Below are 13318 nucleotides of genomic sequence, written 5' to 3' on the forward strand. Positions count from 1 at the left end.
TTTTAGTAGAGACGGGGTTTCACCATGTTGACCAGGATGGTCTCGATCTCTTGACCTCGTGATCCACCCGCCTCGGCCTCCCAAAGTGCTGGGATTACAGGCTTGAGCCACCACGCCCGGCCCTGAATGAAGAACTTTTTAAGGGCAATGAAATTCACAAGATCAGATATTGATAGAGTAACTTTGGGAACTCTCTTTGCATTTAAAATACCCACTTTACATGGCATGTCACTCTAGCAGAGCGAGGCTTGCCTCCACACCAAAAGCCCTAATTCACTTCCCACGGAGGCCCTCCCCATTCCCCAGCAGCACTTCCCTTTATCTTGGATAAGGGAAGATAAGGCAGATAAGATTTGGCACCAACATCTATCTTCTATGCATTTTATGACACTGCAGATGAAAACGACCTGCCCCGGTATGGTGCCACTTTTTTACATTTGATTCTTATGGAGGAAAACATTGCTTTACCTGATACTTATAAAATACCACATTTGCCACTGAGAGGCTTTTGTATGCAAACATCTACCCCGCCCCCCATTCCTCATCTTGATCTTCACAGCTGAGGCCCATCTGTATCATCCTCCTTTCCAGCTGACAGTGAGAGAGCCAATGAAATGCCTTTTCCTGTTGCTGGGTGACTGCAAATATTTTGAAAACAAGTTCCTTAAAGGCAGCAGCTTCAAAGTCTGCCATTGGCTGGCTGGGCGTACTGTGCAATGCTGACGCATGAAGTCTGGCAGAGGAGTGACAGTTGGGAATAGCTACGCAAATATATTACTGGCCTGATGGTCCACTGGAGGGAAAGACTATTTCAAGGCTGAATGACAACTATAACATACCCCGTTAGAAGAAAAATAAATCTCCACATTCAGGCATCTGAAGAACACTGCAGAAAATACTGCAGACAAAAAAAAAAAAAAAAAAAAAAAGCAAAAAAAAAAACCAACTCACGGTTGTCCAACCCTCAAATATTCTGCTTTTTATGGTCTGATGAGCAGTTCTTTCTGTTCAAGAAATACATGGATATTTCCACATACTTTGGTAGAATATGTGTTCATACATTTTAAAGCCCAAGCTTGTTTACTTGGAAAATAATTTTCAACAAAGTCATGGAGGATATTCTTCGCCTCCTTGTCTCCAGCGTCCCTTCCTTCACCTTCTTCCCCTGACCTTCAAGTCCAAAAATGCAGCAGGCACAGGATGCGGTCAGTGTTATGGGCAACACTGGATTTTATCTCACTCTGTCCAACTTAAAATATTTGCATCCTGGTGGGAGGATAAGCACAGTCCTGTCTAAACAGCTTTGGGATTCATCTTTGCAGCTGGAGAGAGCTGTTTGGATCCAAGTAACTGCTTTTGCTAACACCAGGTTAACTGTTCACACACAAATCTGCCAACGAGCCTCTAGAAAGGAACGTCCATCTACTAATTGAATTCTAATGAGGCCAGGAAGTAGATTAGGAATTGAGCTATTTTACTATGAGTTTCAGACATCAGATATAGGGATGTTTGGCCTGTCTGATCTCCTTAATTCTCCAGCAGGTCCCAATAAATTCGTGAAGAAATGACTAGAAGAAATCTGTGGGTTATTGGTTGATCCAGTTGCAGGGTTTTTTTCTATATATCAGAGTCTCTAGTGTCCAAATACAAGAGAAAGAGGCTGATCTGAGATGACCTGATGAGCTAGTCATTAATGAGGAGTTCCTGGACCAGTTTAATTGGCATGTCCCTGGAAGTTATATTTATTTGCTTATAATATTTGGGTGAGTTTGAGAGCCAAATAAGGGTGAGCATCAGTGGGGTCACCCCTGATTTCTATTTAGTTGTGGAAATAGAAATGCTTTAAGGACATAGCAGACCGTTCTTTTCAATAATGCAATATAGCCATCATCACTTGGGGAACTACTTCGGCAGACAGACCCGTCACTTGTGGGTGTCACCCAGTTTCTAGACATTAATGAAGAGGTCCTTGTGGGCATCTTACCTGTATCCAAGGAAATGCCTGCCTACCATAAGAGAGGGCATGAGGTCATCAAAAATTACCTGCATGTACTGTGAAGGACGCCTATGATACCCTCCACCTGGTACCTCTTTCCTTTCTAGAACTGGCCCTCCTTCCACTATGACCCCATGTTTCCACCTGGATTTGATTTTTCCAACTGACACATTTTTCTATGCACACACTCCTCATCACTGTTTATTGGTCCAGGGATAGAAAAGTGAACCAAGTGGGCCCAATCAGAAAATGTCCCTGATATTTTCCAAACTGGAACTTGGGGACGCATAGTTCCCTTCTAGAGGGGGTTACTGAAAGATAAGAAACTAGGCTCTGCCAGAGGCCACTTTTACCCCTTTGTAGAGCAAGCCAGTCCGCAGTGAGCACCCGAGGGCTCCATGTGCAACGTGAGGCTTTGTATATTTGGCCAAGGGGCCACCTGGGTGCTTAGTGCAAAGTCATAGCAGGCAGCCCCAGGAATGGCCAGGTGGCTCTGAGGGTAGCAGTTGGCTTTGCAGGAGCCCATTCTGTGGGGTAGGTTTTCCTTTTGGTGTGCACTATACTCTCATTTGTAACATTTCCTGGGAAGACTTTGGGCTTTTGCATACTATATAGAGGAAGAAGATTTTACATCTGGGACCTTGGGCCCTATTCAACCCTGCCTTCTCATGAATGAATTTACCACGCAATAAGAGAAAGAGTTCCTGTGGGGAGAGAATCTTGCTTGCACCCCAGGGCAGACAGGGCCACTGCTTACACTAGAACAGTGGACCTTTGGTCTTTCAGGGGTTTTCAGAATGACCAGCTTTTGCCCTCACACACAACTCCTCAGAGAACCAGAGTAAAGCTGTTTTCAAGAAGACCCTGATGGTTTAAAAGATATATCAGGCAGAAGCATAAATTTCTTCACAGTTTTTTTAAAAAAGAAATTCAATTTAAATACATATCGGAGCAATGTCATCACAGAAAGCCTCTCACTCTCTTCTCGTTTGTTTCCGAATTCTAAATCTTTTCTTTTGATAGTGAGGGAAAGAGTAAAAATTGGTCTTCCTCAAAGGCCAGCTTCAGTGGCTTACAGAGTTGTTTGACAAACTTAAGCCCAAGTAGTGAGGACGGCCGCCTGTTCCCGCAGAAATCACCAAGCTAGGTTCGCACAGAACTCGTCTCTGTCTCCAGGAAGGCCGGAGGTGAATTATAGTATATGTTGGGAAAATGAACCTGGTAGCAAGAGGAATGGGATCACTCAGTACAGGAATTGTTTGAAATTTGCCCTTTGGAGAAAAGAGGTGCTGTCAGTGCCCACAAACACAGCCCTTGAGGTTGATACTTCAGAATGTTGAAGGCTAAGGAATCATACCCGCTAAAGCAATGGGGCTGGAATACTTTACAAACTATGTAACTCAAAACAGACAAACCAAAACATTCTTAGTAGAGTCTGTTGAAACCTGAACTTATCTATTGAGGAAGTAAACCAAGATGATTCAAGGGCCCACAATCAGACGATAAGAAGAGGGTCAAGCCAAGGCCAGGAGAGTCTCAAACAAAAAGCATTCCATGTCATTTCAAAAGGGATCTTACAAACTCAGCTTGCCCACCCATACCTCGATTTCTTAATATGTGCCATGTAGTTACCTGGGCATTGCTCTTTGAACCTCAGTTTTATCATCTGTAAAATAAGAAAAATAATAGTAGGGTTTTTCTGAAGACTAAATGAATTAATACAGGTAAGGCACCAAAAACAGGCCTGGCAGCTGGTAAAATGTTCAGCAAATGTTTGTTCTCCAGATGACTGTTACACTGAGGAGACTGAGGAGCATATACTGGGGCCCAAGAAAAGGGCCTCAGCACAAGCCGAGGTCTCCAAGCTGGCGGTGTAACATCTCTCTTAGCTGCCTGATCCTTAAAAGGGATACAGCCGCTGATGCCTCTTTTGGAGGTTTGCTGGTAACATTCAATGAAATAAGAGCCGTGAAAGCACTTGAAATCAGCAAGAATGCTATGGCTATCATAGCATTTCTCTTAGTGAACAGCAATATTTGAAAATGTATAATGATTGGTATCATGTTATCCTACAGAAAGCTCAGGAAATGTATTTTAAAGTCTGTCCACCTGCAGATGCTTAACAACAGAACAGTATTTAAGCCTCTTATCCCTGGATAGGTTGAACAGAGCCTCGCTGTAAGTTCTCACCAGCCCTTCTCAGACTTTCGCCTTTCGTGGGTGTGGATTTGATTACAGTGAGTGTAAAGAAGGACTTGTGGATGCTGCTCTGGGACACGGCTTTCAGAGCCAGTGTGAGGCCAGATGCTGGGACCCTCAGCCTGGGGAGATGAGGTGAAATCTGTTTTGAACTTAGATCCCTTCTACCATGTGGTCTTATAGAAACTGATTCTAGAGTTTTCTGTTACAGTGGGACTGTAACAGACTTTCAGTTTTTATTAAAATTTGGACTTGTTCACAGCCTAATTCCTTTTAGTCTCAACCAAATTTTTAGGCCCTGGATGGAAACATTATCCTGAATTACATGACAATCTTGGAATACTCTCTGTGGCTATTCTTGTTCATAATGCTGAGTTTAATTCCTTGGTTGTATATATAAGGACATCAAATCCAAACACAGAAAAATCCTGCACAAATGTTGTGTCATTGACTGCAGATATTCTGATATCTGGCTAAGGTGGCATCTTTGTGAATGTTATGAATTGCTTCTAGGGAAGCAAAAAGCACCTCAACAGAGCTACCATTCCACCAACATGCGACATTCTGAGGAAGGGGAAGAGAAGGAGTGCTTAATGGTTCTATCAGCTCTGGCAAGGAAATGAATGCATTTGAAGGGATAGAGTGCAGGCACACAGACAGCGAGGCTCAAGTCTCCTGGCTGCATGCATGCTGCCATTACACACCACAATAAAAATAATTAATGCAGCATCTGACCTGCTGACCTCCAGATGCCTGCTGCACCATCTCATCAACAATCCCCAGACCTCCACGGCGCCTCCTGTGCCACCCGCTGGCTGCCTCTCTGGGCTACAGCAAGCACAAGGGCCTTACCCAGGCTTTGTTCTTAAGGCTAAACCAAAAGGGAGAATCCCTCGGTCCCTCCGCCTCGTGCCTGGGCAAATGAATAAGCTGCCCGTGTCACTAACATATTCCAGGTCATGTGCACACACAAACATTGTTATATCTCGAAATTACTTTTAAATTACTGTCTTTGGGGTTTTAACCATTTTCCTAGAAATCTGGCTCAGCAAATCCTTACGTGGAGCAAGGATGGCACCCAGTGGCCAAAGTGCTTCATCTCAGACCCTGTTTTCTCAGGGATTTTCCATTTGCTTCTCTCTTTGGAGACAATGAATTGCCACAAGATCTTTTGTAAAGCCAGAGTTGAAACTCCAAATTACATGACTGAAGCAGGTGCACACACACACACTGAAACAGTATCAAGAGTTAATTCAGAATAGCTAGAAATATTGAAAAATCTTTAAACATTTACCTTGAGAGTTTCATGTTAAAATCATCATATTTCACATGTGGAGATTACTATCCATGATGTTCCCAATATCAAGTATCACTATAGGAAATATTATACAAAACGAAAGCCCAATCTCACATTCCTCACTTCATATCTTCCCCCAAATAGTCTCTAGTTCATAAGTGCTCATGCCTTACACATAAGACTTTATCTCCTGACAAGTGCTTTATCATTAAACTGATGTTTGCAATCTCATACCCTTGTTATCTTTCGTATAAGGTACTTGGCAGGCCTGGAGAGCATGGGATAATAAAGTGGGACTGCTTTTTTTCCTTTGAGCTTCCCAGATGTCAAGAGATTTCTATACAGCTAAATAGCCAATCAGACTGTTAGGAAGACAGGCGAGATGTCAGAATAATGAATCATATGCTCTCTTGCTAAGAATGATGCAATGTCTCCATAACATTTCTGTTTCCAATTTCCTTAGGTTTCCAAGCAATCTAAAACCCCAGGGCAAAAAATCACATGGATAGCACAACCACAGTACAAAAAGAAGTTTCTAATAAAACAACATTACATATTAATTGCCCAAAGAGTACCATAAACAGTCATATTAAAAGTCAATATGTTAAGTTTAGCCAAAAATTCTGTCTTTCTCAGACATCATTACCATTCATGCTTTTTTGACCCCAAAAATATCAAAATGCCACCAAGATTCCAAGAATAATAGCTGAATCAAAAGAAATGACTTAAGAATGAAACTCCACGACATTGCTTCCATTTTCCTACTTCACCACTTGAAAACAGCATTGCTTTTAAGATCAGACAAAGCACTGGAGAAGAAAAAACAAAGCAGAGGGGTTCCATTTTTCTTGTTGGTGTTTTTTTTTTTTTTTTTTTTTTTTTCCTTGCTGGTTCTTTGATCCTTAGTTGCCTTCCATGTAAAATGGAGATAAACTAACCCTGCCCTCGTCAAGACTTTGTGAGCCTCAAGTGAGATAATGGACATGCATACATTTTCATACGCTGCTATTTCTTATATTTAAGGCATTTTTATTATTTAAACATCTATAGGTAACATTAGTGTATAGTTTTTATAGTGATGAGATTGAGACTCTTGTCTTACCCAAGTAATTACATAACTTCCTCATGAGTATTATTATATTATCCTTCAAATATAATATAGTCATGGGGGACTTTGGAAATTACTTGTAATTAAATCAAGCGGAGCTATTTTGAACAGAGCTTGAATTCAAAAATTTGCGTATTCAAAAGTCATGAAAACCCCTAAATGTTTTGTCAACATTTATGTTGTTTTATGTTTTATTTTCTCCTTCCCTCCTAGAGATAAATTTTATAGGCTCATAAAATTACAGCATTTTCTACCTAGAAATGGCTTTGTTTTGCAGACGAGGAAACCTGAAGCCTAGGAATTGAAATTAACCAAAAGATCTGGTGGCTGCTTTGTCTTTTTATACATTTGCTTGCTCTTGTCTTACTGTGTTCATGGTCTTACAAAGACTGTGTAAACAGGCAGATCTAGCTACTGAGACTGAAGAAAACCCTTAGGCCAGACATTGTCTACTAACTTCCTGTTTCATGGGGTGTCTTGGGACCAAAAGAATCATGATTCCCAAACACTTAAAAGATTTTGGATGGATCCCTTTCCAACTGAGAAAAAATATGAAGAACTGCCAAAACAGTGCATGATTTCAAAAATAGGAAAGACTGAATACAGAACTATATAAAATAGTAAACACAAATACAAATAATGAAGTATTAGGCATTTTAAAGGTCAAAAATAATAGGTTAAAACAATTAGGCAGCAGGGTGGTGGTAGCAGGACACACGAATGAAGAAACTTATTTAATAGTAAAGAGATTGCTGAACTGACTAAGAGTTAAAGGCAAAGGGGCTTTTGCCTCCAGCAGGGAAGAGAGACACTCATTACAGCATACTCCAAAGAGGACAGGCCAGTACCCAACCTAAACAAAGAAAAGGAATCCCTTTATTTTCATATAGTTTAGGGTGCACAGGACAACCAGGAAACTAACGACCAGGAGCATAAAAACCAGGGGTTTCAAACAGCATCAAGCAAGGGATGGGACAAAATTGTCAGACATTTCTATTGCCATAGGTCCCTGCTTCAAAATTCTACCCAACCATCATAAATTCTTTGGCCATAAAAATGGCAAACTTTTCAGTGAATTTGGCCACAAGATAGAAATTTCTCCAGCACCCAGGTGCAAGTCATGGCTTTAGGTGATAAAAGGGTTATAAAATGAATAAGTCAAGGATTCTCTCCTAAAAATGCATATGCTTTAACCATTTGACTAGACAGGTGCACCAAGATTTATATTGCAAGGTAGAAAGTGATGAGTATGGTGGGAAGAAGGGTGAATGAGATCGCTTTTGACTGAAGGACAGCAGGAACAACTTCATGAAGAAAGGGGCAGTTGAGAAGGGTCAGACATTTAGGGCTTTAAATATACAGATAGGGGAAGGATGGGTGCAAACATAAAGGAGGACAGGGAATCGGGCAGAAAACACCATGTAGAACCATTTGGTGAAGGATGGCTCATGCTGGAAAAGTGAGCTGGAAGTTAAGAGTTTGGAATACTTTCAATGGCCAATTAATTTGAATTGACAGAATCTAGAGGCTTCTAGAAGATGCTAGATTTTGTGAGCTGGAACCTACACTAACAGAAGAGTTCATCTGTTCATCTGGCAGCTGTGCCCAAGATGGGTCTCGGAGAGGGCCAACTGCAGGTGGCGGGGAGCCCAGCTAGGAGAGCAGTGTATGGTAACGGCCTGCATGACGGAGCATGAGGATCTGGGCCAGTGCCGGCTGTGAGGATAGACAGGAATAGGAGATGTTTGGAAGGCAGAACAGACAGGACTGTATGTGGGAGCAGGCGGTGGTGAGGACCCCACGATGACTATAATGATAGCCAGAGTGTGCAACTGGAGATCGAGGGCTACAGAAGCCCAACAGCCAGGAGGTCGTAGCTCTGTGCATACTAAACGAACAGTGGAGGGAAAGCCACCCATTGTGATGGCCAACCCACGCCCCCTCACAGAGGTGACAGACTACGTGTTCTTCATTTCCTGTCTCCACAGCTAGAGTTATCAATGGTTCTAATTACAGTAAAACCAAAAGGAAGATAAAGTGATACCCTAGTGTTCTGGAAGGTTCTGATGCCTTTAACCTCTCCAGTTCCCTTCACAGTTCAGGGGTCAGGGATCTCACTGGGCCACACTATTGCCCTCCACTGGACCTTCAGGACTTGTTGCCACTCTGTTCCCAGCACTCTGAAACAAATGAACCCTCCTTTATTTCACTGCCTCAGGTTCAGACTTCCTGCACCTTCCTGTGTGACACTTAGGGAATGCAGTGAACTCTCCTGTGCTAACACGGGGGAAGGAGAAGGTGGGAGAAAGCCCTCCAGGGACACTCTTCTTCCCAAGGAAAGGAGACGCTCACAGGGACCTTCTGGGGACAGTGTCCTCGCTTTGTTTTCAAATAGAAAGAAGTGACAAATAGTGTCTGCTGAAGTTGATGTGAGGGGAGGTCAGGGTCACCACCAGGCGTATTTGGGTCAGGCGGGTCCTTGAAGGGACCTCAATCCCTAGCCGCTTAGCTCAGCAGGAGGAAAGGCCAGCCTGGGTTCGCAGACCTGGTTCTCCTCATGCCCAGCACCGACTCCCCTCCTCCTCCGCCTCTATCTTCAAAACTCAAGAGTGACAAAGTACAACCATCCTTTTTCTGATGCATCATTTGATTAAGACACAATTCATAAAGAGAACCGGACATTTGAACGTAAAGCACTCTGCATATTTATGGATGCATCCTGAGCAGTGCAAACCACCCGGCTCGGCGGCTGCTTCTGAGCAGCAGATGCCCTTTAGGGTGCTGATGCAGCTGTTTCCTCTGCAGTCAATTTCCTGGTGAAGGTTCAATAACTTTCCCTGACAATAAAAAAAAACTCGGATATTAAACTTGGCATAAATACTATTTAAAGTCAAAACAACTTCCTAAATTCTAAAGGCAGGAACCAAAGAGGAGACAGCGTAGGCTAGGTGTAAGATGATACCCGAATTCCTTTTATATGGCTTTTTAAAATATGGTTTCTAAACCACCTTAGAAATGAGCCGAGATGCACTGGGAAGCCACTGTTGGGATTTCAGAAGGTAGCAGTTCAGGAAGGCCATGAGAACTGAGACTGTAGAGAAAAAAGACAAAGCTCCTGCTCTCTCTCTGGCATCCACAAGTCCTGGTTTACCCCGGACTGTGGAAGAGCCTCTATGGGTCATCGTCCTGAGGGAGAGGAGCTGGAGGTGCCCCTACCGATGGGGTGGGAAGTAAGCTCCCCGGCCTCTGCCATCCCGCGGCTGTCCATGGGGCTCAGCTCTACCCTCCTCCTCCTCGGCATTCTCTGTGTCGCCTGAGTTTGGGTAAATGCCATGGTGTTACCCTCTCCCTGCACAGTGAGCTCTGCCTCCGCAAGGGGCTGCTGCAAGGATTGGGCTCTTCCAGGGCTTTGGAAATAGATCGCGCGGGGCGGTGGCTAGCGCTTGTAGCGCCTTTGTGCCAGCTGGAGGAAGGAGCGCCCTCTGGCGGATCAACTACTAAAAGGCGCCCCATGCTCTTGGTCAGCTAAGGGGAGGGGGCAGCCCCGCACCTGCCTGCTGTGTAAGAGGCCCTAGTGCAGGGCGTACGGCGGACACATCTCCTGGCATAGCTGTAAGGGCAGTCTTGAGGGCTGAAGCTTCTTATTATACATGTTAGACTATTTCATGGATTAAAGTGTCTTTTCAAATCTAATTTTTTAAAGCTTAGTAAATCACATCCCATTGCTCAGTCTGCAAAGGAGGCCATAAGATCCTATTTTTGATGCAGTCATCCTTATTTCTGTATATAAATGCCACAAGGAATATATATTCTTGGTACTTTATTTACTTTACCAGGATATTAATTCGTGGCCTAGGCATTAACATTGAAAACTTGAAATATGTAAGAGGTAGTACAAACCCAAACCCCAGCCTGAGTTATTGGTGCTTAATTACTGAGGCAGTTGTAGTGCTGTAAACGAGTTCATCTTTGATTGCAGCCATAACCCATACAGTTCTCAATTGAAGGAGGGGATGATACAAGGCAGCAATATAACACCACAATGTCCATGAGTTGATTTTAAATGGTAAAGTGGCAATATATAGTGATAATTGTTTGGTCTGTCCACCACATTGGAATCTAAGGAAAGTCCACAAAATTACAGGAGCATATAATTGGTGTACTAAACTCATTTTCTTATATTATCACAGCTGGCATCTTTAGGTTATTGAAAGCCTTTAAACCAGCCATCTTCAAGGAGATGTAACTGTCACTATGGTCTTTATACATTATTCCTGTTAGCACAGAGCTGCAGAGATATAAACAGTCACTAAAATCTGCACAAATTTTCTGTATATAACTTTCCTATTTCAGGTTCATGGAAGATCAGTAAATGTTAATGAGGACTAAAAAATGTTTTTTTAGATCCTGGTTTTCTCATTAGATGCACAGGGCAATCGACCCATAAACGAAAATTTATTGATATTACAACCTGAATCAAACTTTCAAAATAGTTAATTCATTAGTTTCAGTTCATTTTATATATATTCATATATAAAAAGTTCTGTGATCTTTTTATATATAGGTAGACCTATAAAAAAGATTGTTTCTTGAAGTATAAATGATATATCAGAATCAGGAAAAATAAACCCAAATTCTGTCATTCTTGGATGTGTAATTATATGTTGTTTTAGCTACTTATTCCAGTTGAACAGTCCAAGGACACTTCTAGAAATGTTTTCACACTCTAATCCCATTCACCCACCCATCAGTACTACATACTCCTGAAGGAAATTTTTTTCCAACAGAAGTAATAGGGTTATCAGAACAAAACAAAACCACCACCCTCCCCGCAACAAAGCAACCTAGAATAGGGGGAGAAAATCCCAAAACATAAAGGGATATGAAATAGGAAGACCATATATGAAGAAGGGTAAGATGGCATCAATCTAGCATTAATGATTATTAATGATTCACTATAGGTTTATCTTATATGAAATCAATCTTCCTGTAGGCCCCACAATCTATGAGTACAAATGGTACCAAACTAGGAATAATTAATGGTATATATCACATTCTCCAATAGTACAGGGTCTCCATCTTTCCTACTTATTTTTAGAAGTCCTCAGGTTACACCTTACCTGTCCTTAAAATGTGACCACTGAGCCTGCATTGATTCCATCCATTGATTCCATTGGTCACACAGGTAGGAAGGGCCTTGCCACAGGTCCGTAGTGATGCTTCCTTCCATTAGGCTGCTGCCTTCTGTTGTGTGCTGTTGGCACTCTGACCCTCAATCTATTGGAGTATTTAATGCACTGAAACCATACCAAAGCCCATGCGTTCTGTGTTTACTCACTTTCTCAGCTGAGAATATGGATCCTGGGAGGCTGAGGTGAAGGATAAATCCAAGTTTCAAACTTCATGCTGAACTTGGAATCATCTAGACACTGAGGTCTGTGGCCTTAACTTTCACGAGAAAGAGCTCTTTATTTAGAAGGGCTGTTAGTCTCTCATGTAAATAACTACAGCTCACTAGTCTCCCAGACATTTCTGCATCCCAGATGTGGTATAGGTTCCAAATGAAGTCTGTCATATGTGTATGTAATATTTGACCTCCAGACCTCCAGATCTTTGTCAGAATTGGATGAATCAGTTTCTTCCCAAACTCTGGCTTAACCTCTGAATCACTGATCACTAGTCTGGTCCGAGTTGGGTATAGTCCAATACATTGTGACTCGGTCATCCTTTAACTCAGCGGTCCCCATCCTTTTGGATACCAGGGACCAGTTTCGTAGAAGACAATTTTTCCACAGACTGGGGAGGGGCGGGGGTGTAGGGATGGTTTCAGAATAAAACTGTTCTACTTCAGATCATCAGGTATTAGATTCTCATAAGGAGCACGCAACCTAGAACTCTCACATGCACAGTTCACAACAGTGTTCGCACTCCAATGAAAATCTAATGCCACTGCTGATCTGACAGGAGGCAGAGCTCAGGTGGTAGTGTTTGCACGAGTGCTGCTCACCTCCTGCTGTGTGGCTTCGTATCAGTCCATGGCCTGGGGGTTGAGGATCTCTGCTTCAACTCATGATTCAAATGATTGCACACTTGAATTTTTTTTTTTTTTTTACAATCATCTTTGTTTAAAAAAGTACTGCAGGTAGCAAGAATGACAATATACTTGAATATAAACATGGTTTGTCATATATATTGGTCAAAACAAAACATGTATTTACTATTATTTAGCTACAATGTTAGGGAACTGCCACTGCATGTACTCCAGCCTGGAATTTCAGTAAATGCTTTTCACTGCCTATGTGCAGGATTATTTTAAGCCCACTACATTTTATTGTTATTGCTGCAGCTATAACAGACATCAGCTACCAATTAGGATAATGTTTTATTTACTTTATATATCAAGAAAAATGCCATTCTGAAATGGTTAAAATGATCTACTATATCTCAATTACATTGCAGTAGGATGCTAGATAACATCTTTCCTGATAAAATCTGAAGTAAATCAGTTAAATTCCTTTTTTTTTCCCCAATTTATCTATTTTATTGAATTTTAGGTTTTGGGGTACATGTGAAGAACATGCAAAATTGTTGCATAGGTACACATGTGGCAGTGTGATTTGCTGCCTTCCTCCCCATCACCTACATCTGGCATTTCTCCCCTTGCTATCTCTCCCCAGCTCCCCACCCCTCACTGTCCCTCCCCTATTTCCCCCCAACT

The 13318-nt window shown here is 42.2% G+C and overlaps 2 protein-coding genes and 1 long non-coding RNA gene across 3 annotated transcripts in view; 1 reads left to right on the forward strand and 2 right to left on the reverse strand.

Moving 5' to 3' along the window:
- RBM45 (RNA binding motif protein 45) overlaps positions 1 to 13318 on the forward strand; it is a 474379-nt gene that overhangs the window by 136354 nt on the left and 324707 nt on the right. The window lies entirely within an intron of this gene.
- Positions 1 to 13318, reverse strand: part of PDE11A (phosphodiesterase 11A) — a 398839-nt gene that overhangs the window by 119232 nt on the left and 266289 nt on the right. The gene's annotated exons all lie outside the window — the stretch shown is intronic.
- On the reverse strand, positions 90 to 8300 carry LOC108307331. Its single transcript, XR_001826513.1, has 3 exons — positions 8289 to 8300; positions 7577 to 8051; positions 90 to 122 (listed from the first exon to the last, which is right to left on the reverse strand). It is a non-coding gene; the product is annotated as an uncharacterized LOC108307331 (long non-coding RNA).

Source organism: Cebus imitator, unplaced genomic scaffold (genome assembly GCF_001604975.1).
Source record: "Cebus imitator isolate Cc_AM_T3 unplaced genomic scaffold, Cebus_imitator-1.0 Scaffold78, whole genome shotgun sequence".
Classification (NCBI taxonomy): Eukaryota; Metazoa; Chordata; class Mammalia; order Primates; family Cebidae; genus Cebus; species Cebus imitator.